This window comes from Acipenser ruthenus, chromosome 10, assembly GCF_902713425.1.
Source record: "Acipenser ruthenus chromosome 10, fAciRut3.2 maternal haplotype, whole genome shotgun sequence".
Classification (NCBI taxonomy): domain Eukaryota; kingdom Metazoa; phylum Chordata; class Actinopteri; order Acipenseriformes; family Acipenseridae; genus Acipenser; species Acipenser ruthenus.
Genome location: NC_081198.1, coordinates 21,414,857 through 21,442,728, shown reverse-complemented (window position 1 = coordinate 21,442,728; position 27,872 = coordinate 21,414,857). Strand labels below are relative to the sequence as shown.

Sequence of the window (27,872 nt, the reverse complement as noted above, 5' to 3'; positions counted from 1 at the left end):
ACCTTTGAATCCCCCTGTGCCGTCCGGGCTGGGGGGCACCGGGCAAGGGCCAAGTCGCCATCGCTTCTCAGCCTTTTGCAGCAAAAGAAAGCAAAAGAAAGGAGGGCCAAATATAAATACCTGAATGCTGCCCTCCATCGTCTGAGCCTGCTTCAGCTTCGGGGGTTCCCTGTAAGCGACGAGATAGCCCAGACCAAGCTAGATCTTTCAGTGCTTTGTAGGGAGGAACAACGAAAGGTCATGCACAATGCAAAAGTGCAAAAAATGGAGGAAGACGAAAAGTGTACTCGCTTCTTCTTCCAGAAAACGAGGGAGAAGCGGCACTTGATGTCCTCCATGCTCGACAGCAGGGGGAGGATAGTAGAGGATAGTGAGGGAGTGAAAAAAGTGGTAGAGAACTTCTATAGGGACCTGTATAACATCAAAGCTACAGATGACACCCTGATAGAGTGGTTCCTGAGCCAGTTGGAGCCTGACTCAGTGCGGGACGAGGAGGAGGAGGAGAAGGACCCAGAACTCACGCTGGAGGAGCTCACCCAGGCGGTTAAGACCATGAACACCGGTAAGACGCCAGGTCCAGATGGCATCCCGGGTGAGTATTACCATCTTTTTTGGGACACGCTAAAAGTCCATTTAGCGGAGGTCTACAGAGCGGTCTACAGGGAGAAGCGGTTGGGCCCTTCTATGCGGGAGAGTGTAATTACTCTCCTTCATAAGAAAGGGGAAGTTAAAGATCTACGGAATTGGCGCCCAATCAGCCTCCTTTGCGTGGATTACAAGATACTAGCCAAAGCTCTGATGCTCCGGCTACAAGTACACCTCCCTTTGGTCATTGGCCCCGACCAGGCTTGTGGCGTCCCAGGGAGGTCCATCACGGATATTTTAATGTTAACAAGGGACATTCTGGCTTATTCTAGAGAACGGAACCATCCCCTCTGCCTGTTCAACCTTGACCAGGAGAAGGCGTTCGATAGGGTAAGCCATGAATATATGTACAAAGTGATGGACCAGATGAAATTCGCTCCTGGACTTAGGGGGTGGGTTAAAACCATCTATACAAACATTAGTACCCGAGTCTTGGTGAACAGGCACCTGACTGGTAAAATATCTATCCAGTCAGGGGTCAGACAGGGTTGCCCACTATCCCCACTGCTATATGTCGTGTGCATTGAACCCCTCCTGCAGGCAATTCGTAGGGATACCAATATAACTGGTTTCCAGCTGCCTGGATCCAACGGGGTCCAGGTCAAAACAACAGCATATATGGACGATGTGTCACTCATTTGCACCAACACATCGTCGGTACCTCGGATTAGTAATATCCTTGGGAAGTACTGCACGGCGACCGGGGCAGTGATTAATAAGTCCAAGAGCGAAGTCTACGTGTCTAAAAATTGGCAGGTAGATAGGGAACTGTCGGACATGTACCCTGTCAAAAAGGACAAAATCAAGATTCTGGGCCTCATTTTCGAGAACAATAGCTCGGGGGCCCAGAGCTGGACGGCGGCCATTAACCAGGTCCGTAAAAAGATTGGCGGATGGAGCACAAGATCCTTAACAATGACGGGTAGAGTATTAATAACCAAGTCTATACTGTTCCCCATCCTCTCTTATGTAGGAAAAATCTTTCCCCCAGACAGGACCACCAAAAAAGTGGTGGACCGCATTATCCACCGCTTTATCTGGGGCAGCAAGATGGAGAGGGTAAAACGAGCCACCCTGAGTAAAGCCGACAAGAAGGGAGGTAAGGGGGTCCCGGACGTTGTGCAGCTCACCCGAGTGCAGGGGCTCACGCAAACTATCAAGAACATCCAGGCCCTGGACAGGAAGGTATGTTACATGAATCGTTTCTATTTTGCCACCTGTCTCAGGGCCTTGGGCCTCTGCACTATTGATAACACCGTGCCGTACTCCTGGGACCCCCCATTGTATTATAGAACCTTAAGGGACACTATATATAAATTGGGCTTAGATAAAGCAAAATTGGCCTCCTGGGAATACAAGGCTGTAACTAAATATCTTGCCGGTTCCCAGGAAATTGAAAAAGTAGCTACTTTCTCCCTCACCCAAAGCCAAAAAATCTGGGAGAATGTGTCTCACAGCTGCCTCAGTAATGTCCAGAAGGATATAGCATGGAACACCGTCCACAGTGCACTCCCCACTCGAGCGTTCATGTTCAGGAGGGGACTAGCCCAAGTAGAAACATGCCCCTATGCAAAGTGCCGCAAGAGAGAAACACCAGCCCATATCTTCTGGGAGTGTGATGTGGCTGGCAGTGTCTGGCTCTCTGTCTCTGTCTTCCTAAACAGGTTTGCTGACACGGCCAAGATGACCGCTGAGACTGTGCTCTATGGGCCTGCGGGAGGAATCACTACCAGCACAGCTAAGTGCGTTTGGCGTGTCATCAATGTTGTCAAGCAGATCCTGTGGGAAGGCCGTAACGTCTGTGTCTATCACAAGCAGGAGCTAGACACTATCACCACGACCAGAAGGGCACAAACTCTTATCAAGGACTTTGTAATTCTGGACATCCGGACCCTCGGGAAGGACAAGGCCTGCGCGGAGTGGAGGATCGCCGGACTTCAGGACGTGAAGATGGAATAAAGGAAAAAACTGGAACCGCTAGCTCCTAGGAGCGGGACTACGGGGCACCGCTAAGCCTTTTATTTATTTTGTCATGCCAGCATTCCGCCCTTTTTAGCTGGCATGACCGTTTTTCAACGGTGCCCTGGTTTTATGTAGTCTTTTGTTTCAGTTTTATGGACTTTTATTTGATTTACGTTGAATGTTTTATTTGATTTTGTTTTGTTTTGTTTTATGTATCTTTAAGATTTTTAATGTAAACTATTAAAAGTTACATTTTAAGTGTTTTAAAATTTTAGAATTTTAACTCACTGTTTTATACACTGTCCCTTTTCCCCTGTCCCTGTTTTAGATCTAGTTTTATGTTCACTTTTGAACCTTTTAGAGAGCACTCCCCGGCCCTCACAAGCACTGGTTTTTTATAGATGGTTCTTTTTTTCCAGTCACTTTTAAAACAGCACAGGTTTTTTTCATGTTGATTTTAATCTGTGTCTGTTTTAACCATGTACAAAGCACAATTGTCTTGGTGTTTTTAAATGTATTTTAAATGCTTTTAAAACAAAATGTATGTCTGTATGCATGAATGTCTTCTTTAAAAGAAATGTAAAATGAATGAAAAAAACGAATGGGTGTAAATGTAAAAAATGTAAAATCTCAATAAAAGAGTATTAATATCTGATACGTCCCCTATCAGGGGACCATATATTAAATTGATTTTTGGAATCGGGAGATGGAACAGGGGCTTGCTCCGTCCACTCCACGCATCGGCCCGGTATTGCAGTACCTCCGGGAACGGTGCACACCTTTCTCTAACGTTGGTCAAAGTCAGATCTGGATCTCTCCTGTGAGCATTTTGTCTACCCCTGCTGGAGGGAGAGTGCCAGTGTTGATGCAAGTTTTCCCGCCGTTTTACTTCTTTTTTTTTTCTTTCTCTCTTTCTTTCTTTCTCTCTTTCTTTCTCTCTTTCTCTCTTTCTTTCTCTCTTTCTTTCTTGCTGTCTTTCTTTCTTTTATTCACATGTGGTGATGATGTAGACAGCAGCAGGTTGTTTCCTGGGAGCATGCAGCTAACCAGACAAGTGTGGTGGAACATGTCCCTATGCCAGGACCTTCTTAGCAAGCCAGCCAGCCAGCGAGGCACAGTTGTAGTTACCCAAGGCACCTTGCACAGCATAGCAGCTTGGCATGACTATTTGTAAGACGCACTCCGCCAGTTTATGTTTTGTTTTTGGTGTTATGTGTGTGTTTTTGCTTTGTTTTGTTTTCTCCTGCTTAAATTGCACATTTCCCCTCTGGAAGCAGCAGCCCGTTTTTTGGGGGTCTGCTTGTGCTTGAAATTTTGCACCCACCTTTGAATCAACCTGTGCCGTCCGGGCTGGGGGGCCCCGGGCAAGGGCCAAGTCGCCATCGCTTCTCGGCCTTTTGGCTAAGATCAAGTGTAGTATCTGTTCTTATCAGTTTAATATCTGATATACTCTGGCTTCTCTTCAGTTCGAATAGATCTTTCTAAGACTAAGGCTTAGAGGGTAGTGGCATTGCCCGCTCCCTCCGAGGGTCTGTGAGAGGTTTGTTCGGGTGAGGAGGAACAGAATTTTTTTTTAATTTTTGACTGGCTTTCTTCAGCTAGGCAACTTTTTGGAAGACTAATGCTCAGTCTGGTTTTGGCTTGCCCAATCCAGGCCGAGGGTCTTTCAAGATTTTGTTGACTGTTGAGAGCAGTTTTTTCTTTTTCAGGCGGTTCCAGTTTTTTTCTTTTTCAGGCTTTTCCAGACGTTCCTGGAGTTAGAGAGAAGGAGGACCTACCATCCAGACGACCTTTGAGAACCCTTTAATGACCTAGACGACCTCATCCCCAGCCCTTGATTGTAATCGAGATCCAGACCGAGAGAGCAGCAGGCGCCCAGCAGAGGGTGCCATCTGGGAGGAGCAGAGGGCGGCCCCGGACCCCGAGGAGGCGTCACAGCCACGATTCTTCCTACGTGGTCTCGGTGCCAAGCAGCGCCCCCTACTCCGCCAGGGAAGGACACCGTTCACCTGGGGAGGGGGTCCCTCTTGCGAGGCGACCATCTCCTCAGGGACTAAAGTAATAGTTCCTTCAACTGCCCAGATTTGCTGCTTACGTTGTTTCTTTTCCGTAGAGAGAGACAACCCGGACGTCCAGAGGCTTCTCCCACCCCAATCGGAGGAGCCAGCTGAAGGATGGCGTTCCGGCCAACCCAGGAGACTAGGAGGCACAATGCGGTGCGCTTCACAAGGACCCAGCAAGAGGAAACGGAACCAGGACTGACGAGACTGGAGTTCAGCCGGACCATTCTTCAGAGGGGTATGGGTTTTTCCCCTTCTGACTTGAATTGTTTGGTGAAATTGCCAGGGCTTAAGGAAGTGTTTGAGGTCAGTTTTAGGAACCCCCAAAAGTTACAAGAAATGTGGTCCTTTTGGGGGGAGAATAAATATCTCGCTCCATACAAAGAATTTTGTGTGGATGCACTGACAGACAGAGAAATGAAAGTTGTTACTGTCCAATTTTTCAATGAGGCTGTTAGCGACTATGATATTACAACATGGCTTAACCGCTATGGGAGGGTGTCATCAGAAGGGAGGAAAATTACAGATGAAGATGGGGTTTGGACAGGAGCCAGAAAGTGGCTGGTACGCCTTAATGTTGATCCATCGGGCATTGGAGGCGTCCGCCACATTCCAAACTCCATAGTGTTAGGGCCCAACAGAGGGCTGGTATTCTATAATGGGATGCCAAAACTCTGCAGGAAATGTGGGGAATTAGGACACCTGGCGGCCGCATGTACTGTAGTCAAGTGCAGGAACTGCGGCGCCCCCCACGAGACCAGCCACTGCAGAGAAGAGAGGCAGTGCAATTTGTGTGGAAAGAAGGGGCACCTGTTTAAGGACTGCCCCTCTTCCTATGCCAACATGGCCAGAGCCAGCAAGGCAAATACGAACAAGCCTAGGCCTGAGCAGGAAGAGGGAGCAACTAACAAAGATCAGTCCACATCACCACCAACAGTATCCAAGACCCAGACTCCAGCACCACCATCATCACCAGCACCCCCCTCACCCCACCGCCCCCGAGACATGTCCCATTTTACGAGGACCCCTTCCCCCAGCCCAGAGAGAGAGTACAAAAGCTACTCCACTAGCTCCTCCAGTAGCTCCTCTGATGCAGAACACGAGGCAGGGAGGGAGCCCGGACCCAGCAGCGGCACCCCCCTGAGTAGGGCCCTCTCAGCGCCAGCACTCCCCCTCGGCTCTCGTTATGACGCCATAAGGATTGAGTCCGTGGGGGAGGAAAGCGAAAGCGACAGTGAAAGTGAGAGTGAGAAGGAGGGGAAGGGAGTGAAGAACCAGCAGAGGGTGGGGAAAAGAAAGGGTAGAGACGAGGGGGGGAAAAGAAAGAAGATCAGGATCAAAGACAGCAAGTTGCAGGTGGCCCCCATAGATCCAAAACCAGCTAATGTCCACACAAAGTCCCCAGTCTTGCCCTCGCAGGCAGAGACGGAGGCGAGTGGGACGGCTACACTGCCGCCTAGTGGGCAGGTAGCAGCCAGCCAGGGCATCCCCAGCCAGCCTTCCCAGTCGTTGGCACAAACCCTAGCACACCTCGCAGAAGAGGTGTTCACTAATGCACCGAGGGAGAGGTCGGGGTCAACACCTTCCCTGACCAGCAGTACCTCGGTAGCAATGACCCTCTTCAAGCGAAGGGCCTCCCTTCAAAGCATCCTTGACCCCCTCCCTTGTATGGGCAAAACCAGGGGCCCCCTAGAGGTCCTCCTAGATACAGCACTGGAGGACATGGGAATACCCCTGGACGCGGTAAGCCAGAAGTCTGCTAACAGCTCCAATTCAACAGACGGTAACAGCCAAAGAATGCTGTCTGTCATAACCCCCCCCAGGACAAAGCTGACCCACACGTTCCGAGGGGCCCTGAGCAAGTTCCACCAGACTTACCTTGTGGGGAGTTGAATAGCCCCAACAACTCTACGTACTGTGCATATAAAGACGGTGCCTTCTTGGACGAGGCAGCAGTGAGTACCTTCTCAGGGGTGATGGGAGTTGCAAATAAGCCCAAGCCCCCTCGAAGCAAGCGTAGAGCTAAGAGTAGGAAGAGTGTCCCGACCTCCCAATCATAGTCGCTATGGGGTGGACGCAGCGACTCCTTTTCTTGTTAGCTACCCTGATGGCCCTGATATGTGTGTCTGTTAATGTCAGGAGCATCAGGGAGACACAAAAAAGATTTGATGTACTAAACTATCTAGCTAACTTGAAAGCAGATCTCATCTTTCTGCAGGAGTGTGGTATTTCGTCGAGCCCTGATTATAGGGACCTGAAGGAGAGTTGGACCCTGGGGGACTCCTTCTGGTCGGGCTCCAACATAGCCAGAGCCGACGGAGTAGGTATCCTGTTTAAAAACCCATTTATTACCTCCCGCAGCAGCAGGGAGGTAGAACCTGGTAGAATTCTGAGCGTGGATGTGACATACAACAACACTCCCCTCAGACTGGTCAATGTCTACGCACCCACTAACCAAAACGAAAGAGTTCAATTTTTTCCACAGCTGCGTCCACTCCTGCTGGGGAACGTACCCGTCATCGTGTCAGGTGACTTCAATTGTGCTCTGAGGGACGTAGACCGGAGCAGGCCACGCAACGACCGCTCTAGTAGAGTTTTGTCCTCCGTAATATCTGATTTCTCCCTGTGTGATGCAGGTAAGGACCTGGTGCCTCCCTTTACCTGGGTGAGCTCATCTGGGACCTCCTTCTCCCGTATAGATCTCGTCCTGCATACCAGCTCCCTTACGAAGACGGCAGTAGACACCCAGGCCGTCTTCTTCTCTGACCATAGGCTCCTGCAGGTAACATTGCAGGTCCCTCAGACCTCCCAGATGGGGTCAGGGGTCTGGAAATTAAACACCTCCTTACTCGATGACCCCTCCATAGCTGCAGCCTATAAGAGCAGGCTTGTTGAGTGGACCACTTTGCGTGACCTATTTAACTCCCCTATAGAGTGGTGGGAGATGGTCAAAATGAGAACTAAGGGTTATTTCATAGCAGCAGGCAAGAGGAAAGCAAAAGAAAGGAGGGCCAAATATAAATACCTGAATGCTGCCCTCCAGCGTCTGAGCCTGCTTCAGCTTCGGGGGTTCCCTGTAAGCGACGAGATAGCCCAGACCAAGCTAGATCTTTCAGTGCTTTGTAGGGAGGAACAACGAAAGGTCATGCACAATGCAAAAGTGCAAAAAATGGAGGAAGACGAAAAGTGTACTCGCTTCTTCTTCCAGAAAACGAGGGAGAAGCGGCACTTGATGTCCTCCATGCTCGACAGCAGGGGGAGGATAGTAGAGGATAGTGAGGGAGTGAAAAAAGTGGTAGAGAACTTCTATAGGGACCTGTATAACATCAAAGCTACAGATGACACCCTGATAGAGTGGTTCCTGAGCCAGTTGGAGCCTGACTCAGTGCGGGACGACGAGGAGGAGGAGAAGGACCCAGAACTCACGCTGGAGGAGCTCACCCAGGCGGTTAAGACCATGAACACCGGTAAGACGCCAGGTCCAGATGGCATCCCGGGTGAGTATTACCATCTTTTTTGGGACACGCTAAAAGTCCATTTAGCGGAGGTCTACAGAGCGGTCTACAGGGAGAAGCGGTTGGGCCCTTCTATGCGGGAGAGTGTAATTACTCTCCTTCATAAGAAAGGGGAAGTTAAAGATCTACGGAATTGGCGCCCAATCAGCCTCCTTTGCGTGGATTACAAGATACTAGCCAAAGCTCTGATGCTCCGGCTACAAGTACACCTCCCTTTGGTCATTGGCCCTGACCAGGCTTGTGGCGTCCCAGGGAGGTCCATCACGGATATTTTAATGTTAACAAGGGACATTCTGGCTTATTCTAGAGAACGGAACCATCCCCTCTGCCTGTTCAACCTTGACCAGGAGAAGGCGTTCGATAGGGTAAGCCATGAATATATGTACAAAGTGATGGACCAGATGAAATTCGCTCCTGGACTTAGGGAGTGGGTTAAAACCATATATACAAACATTAGTACCCGAGTCTTGGTGAACAGGCACCTGACTGGTAAAATATCTATCCAGTCAGGGGTCAGACAGGGTTGCCCACTATCCCCACTGCTATATGTCGTGTGCATTGAACCCCTCCTGCAGGCAATTCGTAGGGATACCAATATAACTGGTTTCCAGCTGCCTGGATCCAACGGGGTCCAGGTCAAAACAACAGCATATATGGACGATGTGTCACTCATTTGCACCAACACATCGTCGGTACCTCGGATTAGTAATATCCTTGAGAAGTACTGCACGGCGACCGGGGCAGTGATTAATAAGTCCAAGAGCGAAGTCTACGTGTCTAAAAATTGGCAGGTAGATAGGGAACTGTCGGACATGTACCCTGTCAAAAAGGACAAAATCAAGATTCTGGGCCTCATTTTCGAGAACAATAGCTCGGGGGCCCAGAGCTGGACGGCGGCCATTAACCAGGTCCGTAAAAAGATTGGCGGATGGAGCACAAGATCCTTAACAATGACGGGTAGAGTATTAATAACCAAGTCTATACTGTTCCCCATCCTCTCTTATGTAGGAAAAATCTTTCCCCCAGACAGGACCACCAAAAAAGTGGTGGACCGCATTATCCACCGCTTTATCTGGGGCAGCAAGATGGAGAGGGTAAAGCGAGCCACTCTGAGTAAAGCCGACAAGAAGGGAGGTAAGGGGGTCCCGGACGTTGTGCAGCTCACCCGAGTGCAGGGGCTCACGCAAACTATCAAGAACATCCAGGCCCTGGACAGGAAGGTATGTTACATGAATCGTTTCTATTTTGCCACCTGTCTCAGGGCCTTGGGCCTCTGCACTATTGATAACACCGTGCCGTACTCCTGGGACCCCCCATTGTATTATAGAACCTTAAGGGACACTATATATAAATTGGGCTTAGATAAAGCAAAATTGGCCTCCTGGGAATACAAGGTTGTAACTAAATATCTTGCCGGTTCCCAGGAAATTGAAAAAGTAGCTACTTTCTCCCTCACCCAAAGCCAAAAAATCTGGGAGAATGTGTCTCACAGCTGCCTCAGTAATGTCCAGAAGGATATAGCATGGAACACCGTCCACAGTGCACTCCCCACTCGAGCGTTCATGTTCAGGAGGGGACTAGCCCAAGTAGAAACATGCCCCTATGCAAAGTGCCGCAAGAGAGAAACACCAGCCCATATCTTCTGGGAGTGTGATGTGGCTGGCAGTGTCTGGCTCTCTGTCTCTGTCTTCCTAAACAGGTTTGCTGACACGGCCAAGATGACCGCTGAGACTGTGCTCTATGGGCCTGCGGGAGGAATCACTACCAGCACAGCTAAGTGCGTTTGGCGTGTCATCAATGTTGTCAAGCAGATCCTGTGGGAAGGCCGTAACGTCTGTGTCTATCACAAGCAGGAGCTAGACACTATCACCACGACCAGAAGGGCACAAACTCTTATCAAGGACTTTGTAATTCTGGACATCCGGACCCTCGGGAAGGACAAGGCCTGCGCGGAGTGGAGGATCGCCGGACTTCAGGACGTGAAGATGGAATAAGGGAAAAAACTGGAACCGCTAGCTCCTAGGAGCGGGACTACGGGGCACCGCTAAGCCTTTTATTTATTTTGTCATGCCAGCATTCCGCCCTTTTTAGCTGGCATGACCGTTTTTGAACGGTGCCCTGGTTTTATGTAGTCTTTTTGTTTCAGTTTTATGGATTTTGATTTGATTTATTTTGAATGTTTTATTTGATTTTTGTTTTGTTTTGTTTTATGTATCTAAAAGATTTTTAATGTAAACTATTAAAAGTTACATTTTAAGTGTTTTAAAATTTTAGAATTTTAACTCACTGTTTTATACACTGTCCCTTTTCCCCTGTCCCTGTTTTAGATCTAGTTTTATGTTCACTTTTGAACCTTTTTAGAGAGCACTCCCCGGCCCTCACAAGCACTGGTTTTTTATAGATGGTTCTTTTTTTCCAGTCACTTTTAAAACAGCACAGGTTTTTTTCATGTTGATTTTAATCTGTGTCTGTTTTAACCATGTACAAAGCACAATTGTCTTGGTGTTTTTAAATGTATTTTAAATGCTTTTAAAACAAAATGTATGTCTGTATGCATGAATGTCATCTTTAAAAGAAATGTAAAATGAATGAAAAAACGAATGGGTGTAAATGTAAAAAAATGTAAAATCTCAATAAAAGAGTATTAATATCTGATACGTCCCCTATCAGGGGACCATATATTAAATTGATTTTTGGAATCGGGAGATGGAACAGGGGCTTGCTCCGTCCACTCCACGCATCGGCCCGGTATTGCAGTACCTCCGGGAACGGTGCACACCTTTCTCTAACGTTGGTCAAAGTCAGATCTGGATCTCTCCTGTGAGCATTTTGTCTACCCCTGCTGGAGGGAGAGTGCCAGTGTTGATGCAAGTTTTCCCGCCGTTTTACTTCTTTTTTTTTTCTTTCTCTCTTTCTTTCTTTCTCTCTTTCTTTCTCTCTTTCTCTCTTTCTTTCTCTCTTTCTTTCTTGCTGTCTTTCTTTCTTTTATTCACATGTGGTGATGATGTAGACAGCAGCAGGTTGTTTCCTGGGAGCATGCAGCTAACCAGACAAGTGTGGTGGAACATGTCCCTATGCCAGGACCTTCTTAGCAAGCCAGCCAGCCAGCGAGGCACAGTTGTAGTTACCCAAGGCAGCTTGCACAGCATAGCAGCTTGGCATGACTATTTGTAAGACGCACTCCGCCAGTTTATGTTTTGTTTTTGGTGTTATGTGTGTGTTTTTGCTTTGTTTTGTTTTCTCCTGCTTAAATTGCACATTTCCCCTCTGGAAGCAGCAGCCCGTTTTTTTGGGGTCTGCTTGTGCTTGAAATTTTGCACCCACCTTTGAATCCCCCTGTGCCGTCCGGGCTGGGGGGCCCCGGGCAAGGGCCAAGTCGCCATCGCTTCTCGGCCTTTTGGCTAAGATCAAGTGTAGTATCTGTTCTTATCAGTTTAATATCTGATACGTCCCCTATCATTGGACCATATATTAAATTGATTTTTGGAATCGGGAGATGGAACAGGGGCTTGCTCCGTCCACTCCACGCATCGGCCCGGTATTGCAGTACCTCCGGGAACGGTGCACACCTTTCTCTAACGTTGGTCAAAGTCAGATCTGGATCTCTCCTGTGAGCATTTTGTCTACCCCTGCTGGAGGGAGAGTGCCAGTGTTGATGCAAGTTTTCCCGCCGTTTTACTTCTTTTTTTTTCTTTCTCTCTTTCTTTCTTTCTTTTTCTTTCTCTCTTTCTTTCTTGCTGTCTTTCTTTCTTTTATTCACATGTGGTGATGATGTAGACAGCAGCAGTTTGTTTCCTGGGAGCATGCAGCTAACCAGACAAGTGTGGTGGAACATGTCCCTATGCCAGGTCCTTCTTAGCCAGCCATATACTCTGGCTTCTCTTCAGTTCGAATAAATCTTTCTAAGACTAAGGTTTAGAGGGTAGTGGCATTGCCCGCTCCCTCCGAGGGTCTGTGAGAGGTTTGTTCGGTTGAGGAGGAACAGAATTTTTTTTATTTTTGACTGGCTTTCTTCAGCTCGGCAACTTTTTGGAAGACTAATGCTCAGTCTGGTTTTGGCTTGCCCAATCCAGGCCGAGGGTCTTTCAAGATTTTGTTGACTGTTGAGAGCAGTTTTTTCTTTTTCAGGCGGTTCCCGTTTTTTTCTTTTTCAGGCGGTTCCGGCTTTTCCAGACGTTCCTGGAGTTAGAGAGAAGGAGGACCTACCATCCAGACGACCTTTGAGGACCCTTTGATGACCTAGACGACCTCATCCCCAGCCCTTGATTGTAATCGAGATCCAGACCGAGAGAGCAGCAGGCGCCCAGCAGAGGGCGCTATCTGGGAGGAGCAGAGGGCGGCCCCGGACCCCGAGGAGGCGTCACAGCCACGATTCTTCCTACGTGGTCTCGGTGCCAAGCAGCGCCCCCTACTCCGCCAGGGAAGGACACCGTTCACCTGGGGAGGGGGTCCCTCTTGCGAGGCGACCATCTCCTCAGGGACTAAAGTAATAGTTCCTTCAACTGCCCAGATTTGCTGCTTACGTTGTCTCTTTTCCGTAGAGAGAGACAACCCGGACGTCCAGAGGCTTCTCCCACCCCAATCGGAGGAGCCAGCTGAAGGATGGCGTTCCGGCCAACCCAGGAAACCAGGAGGCACAATGCGGTGCGCTTCACAAGAAACAAGCAAGATGAAACGGAACCAGGACTGACGAGACTGGAGTTCAGCCGGACCATTCTTCAGAGGGGTATGGGTTTTTCCCCTTCTGACTTGAATTGTTTGGTGAAATTGCCAGGGCTTAAGGAAGTGTTTGAGGTCAGTTTTAGGAACCCCCAAAAGTTACAAGAAATGTGGTCCTTTTGGGGGGAGAATAAATATCTCGCTCCATACAAAGAATTTTGTGTGGATGCACTGACAGACAGAGAAATGAAAGTTGTTACTGTCCAATTTTTCAATGAGGCTGTTAGCGACTATGATATTACAACATGGCTTAACCGCTATGGGAGGGTGTCATCAGAAGGGAGGAAAATTACAGATGAAGATGGGGTTTGGACAGGAGCCAGAAAGTGGCTGGTACGCCTTAATGTTGATCCATCGGGCATTGGAGGCGTCCGCCACATTCCAAACTCCATAGTGTTAGGGCCCAACAGAGGGCTGGTATTCTATAATGGGATGCCAAAACTCTGCAGGAAATGTGGGGAATTAGGACACCTGGCGGCCGCGTGTACTGTAGTCAAGTGCAGGAACTGCGGCGCCCCCCACGAGACCAGCCACTGCAGAGAAGAGAGGCAGTGCAATTTGTGTGGAAAGAAGGGGCACCTGTTTAAGGACTGCCCCTCTTCCTATGCCAACATGGCCAGAGCCAGCAAGGCAAACATGAACAAGCCTAGGCCTGAGCAGGAAGAGGGAGCAAGTAACAAAGATCAGTCCACATCACCACCAACAGTATCCAAGACCCAGACTCCAGCACCACCATCATCACCAGCACCCCCTCACCCCCCCGCCCCCGAGACATGTCCCGTTTTACGAGGACCCCTTCCCCCAGCCCAGAGAGAGAGTACAACAGCCACTCCACTAGCTCCTCCAGTAGCTCCTCTGATGCAGAACACGAGTCAGGGAGGGAGCCCGGACCCAGCAGCGGCCCCCCCCTGAGTAGGGCCCTCTCAGCGCCAGCACTCCCCCTCGGCTCTTGTTATGACGCCATAAGGATTGAGTCCGTGGGGGAGGAAAGCAAAAGCGACAGTGAAAGTGAGAGTGAGAAGGAGGGGAAGGGAGTGAAGAACCAGCAGAGGGTGGGGAAAAGAAAGGGTAGAGACGAGGGGGGGAAAAGAAAGAAGATCAGGATCAAAGACAGCAAGTTGCAGGTGGCCCCCATAGATCCAAAACCAGCTAATGTCCACACAAAGTCCCCAGTCTTGCCCTCGCAGGCAGAGACGGAGGCGAGTGGGACGGCTACACTGCCGCCTAGTGGGCAGGTAGCAGCCAGCCAGGGCATCCCCAGCCAGCCTTCCCAGTCGTTGGCACAAACCCTAGCACACCTCGCAGAAGAGGTGTTCACTAATGCACCGAGGGAGAGGTCGGGGTCAACACCTTCCCTGACCAGCAGTACCTCGGTAGCAATGACCCTCTTCAAGCGAAGGGCCTCCCTTCAAAGCATCCTTGACCCCCTCCCTTGTATGGGCAAAACCAGGGGCCCCCTAGAGGTCCTCCTAGATACAGCACTGGAGGACATGGGAATACCCCTGGACGCGGTAAGCCAGAAGACTGCTAACAGCTCCAATTCAACAGACGGTAACAGCCAAAGAATGCTGTCTGTCATAACCCCCCCCCAGGACAAAGCTGACCCACACGTTCCGAGGGGCCCTGAGCAAGTTCCACCAGACTTACCTTGTGGGGAGTTGAATAGCCCCAACAACTCCACGTACTGTGCATATAAAGACGGTGCCTTCTTGGACGAGGCAGCAGTGAGTACCTTCTCAGGGGTGATGGGAGTTGCAAATAAGCCCAAGCCCCCTCGAAGCAAGCGTAGAGCTAAGAGTAGGAAGAGTGTCCCGACCTCCCAATCATAGTCGCTATGGGGTGGACGCAGCGACTCCTTTTCTTGTTAGCTACCCTGATGGCCCTGATATGTGTGTCTGTTAATGTCAGGAGCATCAGGGAGACACAAAAAAGATTTGATGTACTAAACTATCTAGCTAACTTGAAAGCAGATCTCATCTTTCTGCAGGAGTGTGGTATTTCGTCGAGCCCTGATTATAGGGACCTGAAGGAGAGTTGGACCCTGGGGGACTCCTTCTGGTCGGGCTCCAACATAGCCAGAGCCGACGGAGTAGGTATCCTGTTTAAAAACCCATTTATTACCTCCCGCAGCAGCAGGGAGGTAGAACCTGGTAGAATTCTGAGCGTGGATGTGACATACAACAACACTCCCCTCAGACTGGTCAATGTCTACGCACCCACTAACCAAAACGAAAGAGTTCATTTTTTTCCACAGCTGCGTCCACTCCTGCTGGGGAACGTACCCGTCATCGTGTCAGGTGACTTCAATTGTGCTCTGAGGGACGTAGACCGGAGCAGGCCACGCAACGACCGCTCTAGTAGAGTTTTGTCCTCCGTAATATTTGATTTCTCCCTGTGTGATGCAGGTAAGGACCTGGTGCCTCCCTTTACCTGGGTGAGCTCATCTGGGACCTCCTTCTCCCGTATAGATCTCGTCCTGCATACCAGCTCCCTTACGAAGACGGCAGTAGACACCCAGGCCGTCTTCTTCTCTGACCATAGGCTCCTGCAGGTAACATTGCAGGTCCCTCAGACCTCCCAGATGGGGTCAGGGGTTTGGAAATTAAACACCTCCTTACTCGATGACCCCTCCATAGCTGCAGCCTATAAGAGCAGGCTTGTTGAGTGGACCACTTTGCGTGACCTATTCAACTCCCCTATAGAGTGGTGGGAGATGGTCAAAATGAGAACTAAGGGTTATTTCATAGCAGCAGGCAAGAGGAAAGCAAAAGAAAGGAGGGCCAAATATAAACACCTGAATGCTGCCCTCCAGCGTCTGAGCCTGCTTCAGCTTCGGGGGTTCCCTGTAAGCGACGAGATAGCCCAGACCAAGCTAGATCTTTCAGTGCTTTGTAGGGAGGAACAACGAAAGGTCATGCACAATGCAAAAGTGCAAAAAATGGAGGAAGACGAAAAGTGTACTCGCTTCTTCTTCCAGAAAACGAGGGAGAAGCGGCACTTGATGTCCTCCATGCTCGACAGCAGGGGGAGGATAGTAGAGGATAGTGAGGGAGTGAAAAAAGTGGTAGAGAACTTCTATAGGGACCTGTATAACATCAAAGCTACAGATGACACCCTGATAGAGTGGTTCCTGAGCCAGTTGGAGCCTGACTCAGTGCGGGACGACGAGGAGGAGGAGAAGGACCCAGAACTCACGCTGGAGGAGCTCACCCAGGCGGTTAAGACCATGAACACCGGTAAGACGCCAGGTCCAGATGGCATCCCGGGTGAGTATTACCATCTTTTTTGGGACACGCTAAAAGTCCATTTAGCGGAGGTCTACAGAGCGGTCTACAGGGAGAAGCGGTTGGGCCCTTCTATGCGGGAGAGTGTAATTACTCTCCTTCATAAGAAAGGGGAAGTTAAAGATCTACGGAATTGGCGCCCAATCAGCCTCCTTTGCGTGGATTACAAGATACTAGCCAAAGCTCTGATGCTCCGGCTACAAGTACACCTCCCTTTGGTCATTGGCCCCGACCAGGCTTGTGGCGTCCCAGGGAGGTCCATCACGGATATTTTAATGTTAACAAGGGACATTCTGGCTTATTCTAGAGAACGGAACCATCCCCTCTGCCTGTTCAACCTTGACCAGGAGAAGGCGTTCGATAGGGTAAGCCATGAATATATGTACAAAGTGATGGACCAGATGAAATTCGCTCCTGGACTTAGGGAGTGGGTTAAAACCATATATACAAACATTAGTACCCGAGTCTTGGTGAACAGGCACCTGACTGGTAAAATATCTATCCAGTCAGGGGTCAGACAGGGTTGCCCATTATCCCCACTGCTATATGTCGTGTGCATTGAACCCCTCCTGCAGGCAATTCGTAGGGATACCAATATAACTGGTTTCCAGCTGCCTGGATCCAACGGGGTCCAGGTCAAAACAACAGCATATATGGACGATGTGTCACTCATTTGCACCAACACATCGTCGGTACCTCGGATTAGTAATATCCTTGAGAAGTACTGCACGGCGACCGGGGCAGTGATTAATAAGTCCAAGAGCGAAGTCTACGTGTCTAAAAATTGGCAGGTAGATAGGGAACTGTCGGACATGTACCCTGTCAAAAAGGACAAAATCAAGATTCTGGGCCTCATTATCGAGAACAATAGTTCGGGGGCCCAGAGCTGGATGGCGGCCATTAACCAGGTCCGTAAAAAGATTGGCGGATGGAGCACAAGATCCTTAACAATGACGGGTAGAGTATTAATAACCAAGTCTATACTGTTCCCCATCCTCTCTTATGTAGGAAAAATCTTTCCCCCAGACAGGACCACCAAAAAAGTGGTGGACCGCATTATCCACCGCTTTATCTGGGGCAGCAAGATGGAGAGGGTAAAGCGAGCCACCCTGAGTAAAGCCGACAAGAAGGGAGGTAAGGGGGTCCCGGACGTTGTGCAGCTCACCCGAGTGCAGGGGCTCACGCAAACTATCAAGAACATCCAGGCCCTGGACAGGAAGGTATGTTACATGAATCGTTTCTATTTTGCCACCTGTCTCAGGGCCTTGGGCCTCTGCACTATTGATAACACCGTGCCGTACTCCTGGGACCCCCCATTGTATTATAGAACCTTAAGGGACACTATATATAAATTGGGCTTAGATAAAGCAAAATTGGCCTCCTGGGAATACAAGGCTGTAACTAAATATCTTGCCGGTTCCCAGGAAATTGAAAAAGTAGCTACTTTCTCCCTCACCCAAAGCCAAAAAATCTGGGAGAATGTGTCTCACAGCTGCCTCAGTAATGTCCAGAAGGATATAGCATGGAACACCGTCCACAGTGCACTCCCCACTCGAGCGTTCATGTTCAGGAGGGGACTAGCCCAAGTAGAAACATGCCCCTATGCAAAGTGCCGCAAGAGAGAAACACCAGCCCATATCTTCTGGGAGTGTGATGTGGCTGGCAGTGTCTGGCTCTCTGTCTCTGTCTTCCTAAACAGGTTTGCTGACACGGCCAAGATGACCGCTGAGACTGTGCTCTATGGGCCTGCGGGAGGAATCGATACCAGCACAGCTAAGTGCGTTTGGCGTGTCATCAATGTTGTCAAGCAGATCCTGTGGGAAGGCCGTAACGTCTGTGTCTATCACAAGCAGGAGCTAGACACTATCACCACGACCAGAAGGGCACAAACTCTTATCAAGGACTTTGTAATTCTGGACATCCGGACCCTCGGGAAGGACAAGGCCTGCGCGGAGTGGAGGATCGCCGGACTTCAGGACGTGAAGATGGAATAAAGGAAAAAACTGGAACCGCTAGCTCCTAGGAGCGGGACTACGGGGCACCGCTAAGCCTTTTATTTATTTTGTCATGCCAGCATTCCGCCCTTTTTAGCTGGCATGACCGTTTTTTCAACGGTGCCCTGGTTTTATGTAGTCTTTTTGTTTCAGTTTTATGGACTTTTATTTGATTTACGTTGAATGTTTTATTTGATTTTGTTTTGTTTTGTTTTATGTATCTTTAAGATTTTTAATGTAAACTATTAAAAGTTACATTTTAAGTGTTTTAAAATTTTAGAATTTTAACTCACTGTTTATACACTGTCCCTTTTCCCCTGTCCCTGTTTTAGATCTAGGTTTATGTTCACTTTTTTAGAGAGCACTCCCCGGCCCTCACAAGCACTGGTTTTTTATAGATGGTTCTTTTTTTCCAGTCACTTTTAAAACAGCACAGGTTTTTTTCATGTTGATTTTAATCTGTGTCTGTTTTAACCATGTACAAAGCACAATTGTCTTGGTGTTTTTAAATGTATTTTAAATGCTTTTAAAACAAAATGTATGTCTGTATGCATGAATGTCATCTTTAAAAGAAATGTAAAATGAATGAAAAAACGAATGGGTGTAAATGTAAAAAATGTAAAATCTCAATAAAAGAGTATCTGTTCTTATCAGTTTAATATATGATACGTCCCCTATCAGGGGACCATATATTAAATTGATTTTTGGAATCGGGAGATGGAACAGGGGCTTGCTCCGTCCACTCCACGCATCGGCCCGGTATTGCAGTACCTCCGGGAACGGTGCACACCTTTCTCTAACGTTGGTCAAAGTCAGATCTGGATCTCTCCTGTGAGCATTTTGTCTACCCCTGCTGGAGGGAGAGTGCCAGTGTTGATGCAAGTTTTCCCGCCGTTTTACTTCTTTTTTTTTCTTTCTCTCTTTCTTTCTTTCTCTCTTTCTTTCTCTCTTTCTCTCTTTCTTTCTCTCTTTCTTTCTTGCTGTCTTTCTTTCTTTTATTCACATGTGGTGATGATGTAGACAGCAGCAGGTTGTTTCCTGGGAGCATGCAGCTAACCAGACAAGTGTGGTGGAACATGTCCCTATGCCAGGACCTTCTTAGCAAGCCAGCCAGCCAGCGAGGCACAGTTGTAGTTACCCAAGGCACCTTGCACAGCATAGCAGCTTGGCATGACTATTTGTAAGACGCACTCCGCCAGTTTATGTTTTGTTTTTGGTGTTATGTGTGTGTTTTTGCTTTGTTTTGTTTTCTCCTGCTTAAATTGCACATTTCCCCTCTGGAAGCAGCAGCCCGTTTTTTGGGGGTCTGCTTGTGCTTGGAATTTTGCACCCACCTTTGAATCCCCCTGTGCCGTCCGGGCTGGGGGGCCCCGGGCAAGGGCCAAGTCGCCATCGCTTCTCGGCCTTTTGGCTAAGATCAAGTGTAGTATCTGTTCTTATCAGTTTAATATCTGATACGTCCCCTATCAGGGGACCATATATTAAATTGATTTTTGGAATCGGGAGATGGAACAGGGGCTTGCTCCGTCCACTCCACGCATCGGCCCGGTATTGCAGTACCTCTGGGAACGGTGCACACCTTTCTCTAACGTTGGTCAAAGTCAGATCTGGATCTCTCCTGTCAGCATTTTGTCTACCCCTGCTGGAGGGAGAGTGCCAGTGCTGATGCAAGTTTTCCCGCCGTTTTACTTCTTTTTTTTTTTCTTTCTCTCTTTCTTTCTTTCTCTTTCTTTCTCTCTTTCTTTCTTGCTGTCTTTCTTTTTTTTATTCACATGTGGTGATGATGTAGACAGCAGCAGTTTGTTTCCTGGGAGCATGCAGCTAACCAGACAAGTGTGGTGTAACATGTCCCTATGCCAGGTCCTTCTTAGCCAGCCATATACTCTGGCTTCTCTTCAGTTCGAATAAATCTTTCTAAGACTAAGGCTTAGAGGGTAGTGGCATTGCCCGCTCCCTCCGAGGGTCTGTGAGAGGTTTGTTCGGGTGAGGAGGAACAGAATTTTTTTTATTTTTGACTGGCTTTCTTCAGCTCGGCAACTTTTTGGAAGACTAATGCTCAGTCTGGTTTTGGCTTGCCCAATCCAGGCCGAGGGTCTTTCAAGATTTTGTTGACTGTTGAGAGCAGTTTTTTCTTTTTCAGGCGGTTCCCGTTTTTTTCTTTTTCAGGCGGTTCCGGCTTTTCCAGACGTTCCTGGAGTTAGAGAGAAGGAGGACCTACCATCCAGACGACCTTTGAGGACCCTTTGATGACCTAGACGACCTCATCCCCAGCCCTTGATTGTAATCGAGATCCAGACCGAGAGAGCAGCAGGCGCCCAGCAGAGGGCGCCATCTGGGAGGAGCAGAGGGCGGCCCCGGACCCCGAGGAGGCGTCACAGCCACGATTCTTCCTACGTGGTCTCGGTGCCAAGCAGCGCCCCCTACTCCGCCAGGGAAGGACACCGTTCACCTGGGGAGGGGGTCCCTCTTGCGAGGCGACCATCTCCTCAGGGACTAAAGTAATAGTTCCTTCAACTGCCCAGATTTGCTGCTTACGTTGTCTCTTTTCCGTAGAGAGAGACAACCCGGACGTCCAGAGGCTTCTCCCACCCCAATCGGAGGAGCCAGCTGAAGGATGGCGTTCCGGCCAACCCAGGAAACCAGGAGGCACAATGCGGTGCGCTTCACAAGAAACAAGCAAGATGAAACGGAACCAGGACTGACGAGACTGGAGTTCAGCCGGACCATTCTTCAGAGGGGTATGGGTTTTTCCCCTTCTGACTTGAATTGTTTGGTGAAATTGCCAGGGCTTAAGGAAGTGTTTGAGGTCAGTTTTAGGAACCCCCAAAAGTTACAAGAAATGTGGTCCTTTTGGGGGGAGAATAAATATCTCGCTCCATACAAAGAATTTTGTGTGGATGCACTGACAGACAGAGAAATGAAAGTTGTTACTGTCCAATTTTTCAATGAGGCTGTTAGCGACTATGATATTACAACATGGCTTAACCGCTATGGGAGGGTGTCATCAGAAGGGAGGAAAATTACAGACGAAGATGGGGTTTGGACAGGAGCCAGAAAGTGGCTGGTACGCCTTAATGTTGATCCATCGGGCATTGGAGGCGTCCGCCACATTCCAAACTCCATAGTGTTAGGGCCCAACAGAGGGCTGGTATTCTATAATGGGATGCCAAAACTCTGCAGGAAATGTGGGGAATTAGGACACCTGGCGGCCGCATGTACTGTAGTCAAGTGCAGGAACTGCGGCGCCCCCCACGAGACCAGCCACTGCAGAGAAGAGAGGCAGTGCAATTTGTGTGGAAAGAAGGGGCACCTGTTTAAGGACTGCCCCTCTTCCTATGCCAACATGGCCAGAGCCAGCAAGGCAAATACGAACAAGCCTAGGCCTGAGCAGGAAGAGGGAACAAATAACAAAGATCAGTCCACATCACCACCAACAGTATCCAAAACCCAGACTCCAGCACCACCATCATCACCAGCACCCCCCTCACCCCCCCGCCCCCGAGACATGTCCCGTTTTACGAGGACCCCTTCCCCCAGCCCAGAGAGAGAGTACAATAGCTACTCCACTAGCTCCTCCAGTAGCTCCTCTGATACAGAACACGAGGCAGGGAGGGAGCCCGGACCCAGCAGCGGCCCCCACTGAGTAGGGCCCTCTCAGCGCCAGCACTCCCCCTCGGCTCTCGTTATGACGCCATAAGGATTGAGTCCGTGGGGGAGGAAAGCGAAAGCGACAGTGAAAGTGAGAGTGAAAAGGAGGGGAAGGGAATGAAGAACCAGCAGAGGGTGGGGAAAAGAAAGGGTAGAGACGATGGGGGGAAAAGAAAGAAGATCAAGATCAAAGACAGCAAGTTGCAGGTGGCCCCCATAGATCCAAAACCAGCTAATGTCCACACAAAGTCCCCAGTCTTGCCCTCGCAGGCAGAGACGGAGGCGAGTGGGACGGCTACACTGCCGTCTAGTGGGCAGGTAGCAGCCAGCCAGGGCATCCCCAGCCAGCCTTCCCAGTCGTTGGCACAAACCCTAGCACACCTCGCAGAAGAGGTGTTCACTAATGCACTGAGGGAGAGGTCGGGGTCAACACCTTCCCTGACCAGCAGTACCTCGGTAGCAATGACCCTCTTCAAGCGAAGGGCCTCCCTTCAAAGCATCCTTGACCCCCTCCCTTGTATGGGCAAAACCAGGGGCCCCCTAGAGGTCCTCCTAGATACAGCACTGGAGGACATGGGAATACCCCTGGACGCGGTAAGCCAGAAGTCTGCTAACAGCTCCAATTCAGCAGACGGTAACAGCCAAAGAATGCTGTCTGTCATAACCCCCCCCCAGGACAAAGCTGACCCACACGTTCCGAGGGGCCCTGAGCAAGTTCCACCAGACTTACCTTGTGGGGAGTTGAATAGCCCAAACAACTCCACGTACTGTGCATATAAAGATGGTGCCTTCTTGGACGAGGCAGCAGTGAGTACCTTCTCAGGGGTGATGGGAGTTGCAAATAAGCCCAAGCCCCCTCGAAGCAAGCGTAGAGCTAAGAGTAGGAAGAGTGTCCCGACCTCCCAATCATAGTCGCTATGGGGTGGACGCAGCGACTCCTTTTCTTGTTAGCTACCCTGATGGCCCTGATATGTGTGTCTGTTAATGTCAGGAGCATCAGGGAGACACAAAAAAGATTTGATGTACTAAACTATCTAGCTAACTTGAAAGCAGATCTCATCTTTCTGCAGGAGTGTGGTATTTCGTCGAGCCCTGATTATAGGGACCTGAAGGAGAGTTGGACCCTGGGGGACTCCTTCTGGTCGGGCTCCAACATAGCCAGAGCCGACGGAGTAGGTATCCTGTTTAAAAACCCTTTTATTACCTCCCGCAGCAGCAGGGAGGTAGAACCTGGTAGAATTCTGAGCGTGGATGTGACATACAACAACACTCCCCTCAGACTGGTCAATGTCTACGCACCCACTAACCAAAACGAAAGAGTTCAATTTTTTCCACAGCTGCGTCCACTCCTGCTGGGGAACGTACCCGTCATCGTGTCAGGTGACTTCAATTGTGCTCTGAGGGACGTAGACCGGAGCAGGCCACGCAACGACCGCTCTAGTAGAGTTTTGTCCTCCGTAATATCTGATTTCTCCCTGTGTGATGCAGGTAAGGACCTGGTGCCTCCCTTTACCTGGGTGAGCTCATCTGGGACCTCCTTCTCCCGTATAGATCTCGTCCTGCATACCAGCTCCCTTACGAAGACGGCAGTAGACACCCAGGCCGTCTTCTTCTCTGACCATAGGCTCCTGCAGGTAACATTGCAGGTCCCTCAGACCTCCCAGATGGGGTCAGGGGTTTGGAAATTAAACACCTCCTTACTCGATGACCCCTCCATAGCTGCAGCCTATAAGAGCAGGCTTGTTGAGTGGACCACTTTGCGTGACCTATTCAACTCCCCTATAGAGTGGTGGGAGATGGTCAAAATCAGAACTAAGGGTTATTTCATAGCAGCAGGCAAGAGGAAAGCAAAAGAAAGGAGGGCCAAATATAAACACCTGAATGCTGCCCTCCAGCATCTGAGCCTGCTTCAGCTTCGGGGGTTCCCTGTAAGCGACGAGATAGCCCAGACCAAGCTAGATCTTTCAGTGCTTTGTAGGGAGGAACAACGAAAGGTCATGCACAATGCAAAAGTGCAAAAAATGGAGGAAGACGAAAAGTGTACTCGCTTCTTCTTCCAGAAAACGAGGGAGAAGCGGCACTTGATGTCCTCCATGCTCGACAGCAGGGGGAGGATAGTAGAGGATAGTGAGGGAGTGAAAAAAGTGGTAGAGAACTTCTATAGGGACCTGTATAACATCAAAGCTACAGATGACACCCTGATAGAGTGGTTCCTGAGCCAGTTGGAGCCTGACTCAGTGCGGGACGACGAGGAGGAGGAGAAGGACCCAGAACTCACGCTGGAGGAGCTCACCCAGGCGGTTAAGACCATGAACACCGGTAAGACGCCAGGTCCAGATGGCATCCCGGGTGAGTATTACCATCTTTTTTGGGACACGCTAAAAGTCCATTTAGCGGAGGTCTACAGAGCGGTCTACAGGGAGAAGCGGTTGGGCCCTTCTATGCGGGAGAGTGTAATTACTCTCCTTCATAAGAAAGGGGAAGTTAAAGATCTACGGAATTGGCGCCCAATCAGCCTCCTTTGCGTGGATTACAAGATACTAGCCAAAGCTCTGATGCTCCGGCTACAAGTACACCTCCCTTTGGTCATTGGCCCCGACCAGGCTTGTGGCGTCCCAGGGAGGTCCATCACGGATATTTTAATGTTAACAAGGGACATTCTGGCTTATTCTAGAGAACGGAACCATCCCCTCTGCCTGTTCAACCTTGACCAGGAGAAGGCGTTCGATAGGGTAAGCCATGAATATATGTACAAAGTGATGGACCAGATGAAATTCGCTCCTGGACTTAGGGAGTGGGTTAAAACCATATATACAAACATTAGTACCCGAGTCTTGGTGAACAGGCACCTGACTGGTAAAATATCTATCCAGTCAGGGGTCAGACAGGGTTGCCCACTATCCCCACTGCTATATGTCGTGTGCATTGAACCCCTCCTGCAGGCAATTCGTAGGGATACCAATATAACTGGTTTCCAGCTGCCTGGATCCAACGGGGTCCAGGTCAAAACAACAGCATATATGGACGATGTGTCACTCATTTGCACCAACACATCGTCGGTACCTCGGATTAGTAATATCCTTGAGAAGTACTCCACGGCGACCGGGGCAGTGATTAATAAGTCCAAGAGCGAAGTCTACGTGTCTAAAAATTGGCAGGTAGATAGGGAACTGTCGGACATGTACCCTGTCAAAAAGGACAAAATCAAGATTCTGGGCCTCATTTTCGAGAACAATAGCTCGGGGGCCCAGAGCTGGACGGCGGCCATTAACCAGGTCCGTAAAAAGATTGGCGGATGGAGCACAAGATCCTTAACAATGACGGGTAGAGTATTAATAACCAAGTCTATACTGTTCCCCATCCTCTCTTATGTAGGAAAAATCTTTCCCCCAGACAGGACCACCAAAAAAGTGGTGGACCGCATTATCCACCGCTTTATCTGGGGCAGCAAGATGGAGAGGGTAAAGCGAGCCACCCTGAGTAAAGTCGACAAGAAGGGAGGTAAGGGGGTCCCGGACGTTGTGCAGCTCACCCGAGTGCAGGGGCTCACGCAAACTATCAAGAACATCCAGGCCCTGGACAGGAAGGTATGTTACATGAATCGTTTCTATTTTGCCACCTGTCTCAGGGCCTTGGGCCTCTGCACTATTGATAACACCGTGCCGTACTCCTGGGACCCCCCATTGTATTATAGAACCTTAAGGGACACTATATATAAATTGGGCTTAGATAAAGCAAAATTGGCCTCCTGGGAATACAAGGCTGTAACTAAATATCTTGCCGGTTCCCAGGAAATTGAAAAAGTAGCTACTTTCTCCCTCACCCAAAGCCAAAAAATCTGGGAGAATGTGTCTCACAGCTGCCTCAGTAATGTCCAGAAGGATATAGCATGGAACACCGTCCACAGTGCACTCCCCACTCGAGCGTTCATGTTCAGGAGGGGACTAGCCCAAGTAGAAACATGCCCCTATGCAAAGTGCCGCAAGAGAGAAACACCAGCCCATATCTTCTGGGAGTGTGATGTGGCTGGCAGTGTCTGGCTCTCTGTCTCTGTCTTCCTAAACAGGTTTGCTGACACGGCCAAGATGACCGCTGAGACTGTGCTCTATGGGCCTGCGGGAGGAATCACTACCAGCACAGCTAAGTGCGTTTGGCGTGTCATCAATGTTGTCAAGCAGATCCTGTGGGAAGGCCGTAACGTCTGTGTCTATCACAAGCAGGAGCTAGACACTATCACCACGACCAGAAGGGCACAAACTCTTATCAAGGACTTTGTAATTCTGGACATCCGGACCCTCGGGAAGGACAAGGCCTGCGCGGAGTGGAGGATCGCCGGACTTCAGGACGTGAAGATGGAATAAAGGAAAAAACTGGAACCGCTAGCTCCTAGGAGCGGGACTACGGGGCACCGCTAAGCCTTTTATTTATTTTGTCATGCCAGCATTCCGCCCTTTTTAGCTGGCATGACCGTTTTTCAACGGTGCCCTGGTTTTATGTAGTCTTTTTGTTTCAGTTTTATGGACCTTTGATTTAATTTGAATGTTTTATTTGATTTTGTTTTGTTTTGTTTTATGTATCTTTAAGATTTTTAATGTAAACTATTAAAAGTTACATTTTAAGTGTTTTAAAATTTTAGAATTTTAACTCACTGTTTATACACTGTCCCTTTTCCCCTGTCCCTGTTTTAGATCTAGGTTTATGTTCACTTTTTTAGAGAGCACTCCCCGGCCCTCACAAGCACTGGTTTTTTATAGATGGTTCTTTTTTTCCAGTCACTTTTAAAACAGCACAGGTTTTTTTCATGTTGATTTTAATCTGTGTCTGTTTTAACCATGTACAAAGCACAATTGTCTTGGTGTTTTTAAATGTATTTTAAATGCTTTTAAAACAAAATGTATGTCTGTATGCATGAATGTCATCTTTAAAAGAAATGTAAAATGAATGAAAAAACGAATGGGTGTAAATGTAAAAAATGTAAAATCTCAATAAAAGAGTATTAATATCTGATACGTCCCCTATCAGGGGACCATATATTAAATTGATTTTTGGAATCGGGAGATGGAACAGGGGCTTGCTCCGTCCACTCCACGCATCAGCCCGGTATTGCAGTACCTCCGGGAACGGTGCACACCTTTCTCTAACGTTGGTCAAAGTCAGATCTGGATCTCTCCTGTGAGCATTTTGTCTACCCCTGCTGGAGGGAGAGTGCCAGTGTTGATGCAAGTTTTCCCGCCGTTTTACTTCTTTTTTTTTTCTTTCTCTCTTTCTTTCTTTCTCTCTTTCTTTCTCTCTTTCTCTCTTTCTTTCTCTCTTTCTTTCTTGCTGTCTTTCTTTCTTTTATTCACATGTGGTGATGATGTAGACAGCAGCAGGTTGTTTCCTGGGAGCATGCAGCTAACCAGACAAGTGTGGTGGAACATGTCCCTATGCCAGGACCTTCTTAGCAAGCCAGCCAGCCAGCGAGGCACAGTTGTAGTTACCCAAGGCACCTTGCACAGCATAGCAGCTTGGCATGACTATTTGTAAGACGCACTCCGCCAGTTTATGTTTTGTTTTTGGTGTTATGTGTGTGTTTTTGCTTTGTTTTGTTTTCTCCTGCTTAAATTGCACATTTCCCCTCTGGAAGCAGCAGCCCGTTTTTTTGGGGTCTGCTTGTGCTTGAAATTTTGCACCCACCTTTGAATCCCCCTGTGCCGTCCGGGCTGGGGGGCCCCGGGCAAGGGCCAAGTCGCCATCGCTTCTCGGCCTTTTGGCTAAGATCAAGTGTAGTATCTGTTCTTATCAGTTTAATATCTGATACGTCCCCTATCAGGGAACCATATATTAAATTGATTTTTGGAATCGGGAGATGGAACAGGGGCTTGCTCCGTCCACTCCACGCATCGGCCCGGTATTGCAGTACCTCCGGGAACGGTGCACACCTTTCTCTAACGTTGGTCAAAGTCAGATCTGGATCTCTCCTGTGAGCATTTTGTCTACCCCTGCTGGAGGGAGAGTGCCAGTGTTGATGCAAGTTTTCCCGCCGTTTTACTTCTTTTTTTTTTC

General features: G+C 49.1%; 3 non-coding genes and 5 pseudogenes across 3 annotated transcripts; all 8 read left to right on the top strand.

Moving 5' to 3' along the window:
• The first annotated feature begins 3,234 nt into the window (after positions 1 to 3,234).
• LOC131738637 (U2 spliceosomal RNA) lies at positions 3,235 to 3,389 on the top strand (annotated as a pseudogene).
• Positions 3,390 to 3,988: 599 nt separating this feature from the next.
• On the top strand, positions 3,989 to 4,130 carry LOC131738571 (U2 spliceosomal RNA; annotated as a pseudogene).
• A 6,679-nt stretch (positions 4,131 to 10,809) lies between these two features.
• LOC131738718 (U2 spliceosomal RNA) lies at positions 10,810 to 10,964 on the top strand (annotated as a pseudogene).
• Positions 10,965 to 11,563: 599 nt separating this feature from the next.
• LOC131738334 (U2 spliceosomal RNA) lies at positions 11,564 to 11,754 on the top strand. Its single transcript, XR_009329898.1, has one exon. It is a non-coding gene; the product is annotated as a U2 spliceosomal RNA (small nuclear RNA).
• Positions 11,755 to 18,802: 7,048 nt separating this feature from the next.
• On the top strand, positions 18,803 to 18,972 carry LOC131738500 (U2 spliceosomal RNA; annotated as a pseudogene).
• Positions 18,973 to 19,570: 598 nt separating this feature from the next.
• Positions 19,571 to 19,761, top strand: LOC131738201 (U2 spliceosomal RNA). Its single transcript, XR_009329765.1, has one exon. It is a non-coding gene; the product is annotated as a U2 spliceosomal RNA (small nuclear RNA).
• Positions 19,762 to 26,806: 7,045 nt separating this feature from the next.
• LOC131738767 (U2 spliceosomal RNA) lies at positions 26,807 to 26,961 on the top strand (annotated as a pseudogene).
• A 599-nt stretch (positions 26,962 to 27,560) lies between these two features.
• On the top strand, positions 27,561 to 27,751 carry LOC131738262 (U2 spliceosomal RNA). The gene has a single exon (XR_009329826.1). It is a non-coding gene; the product is annotated as a U2 spliceosomal RNA (small nuclear RNA).
• Positions 27,752 to 27,872: the final 121 nt, after the last annotated feature.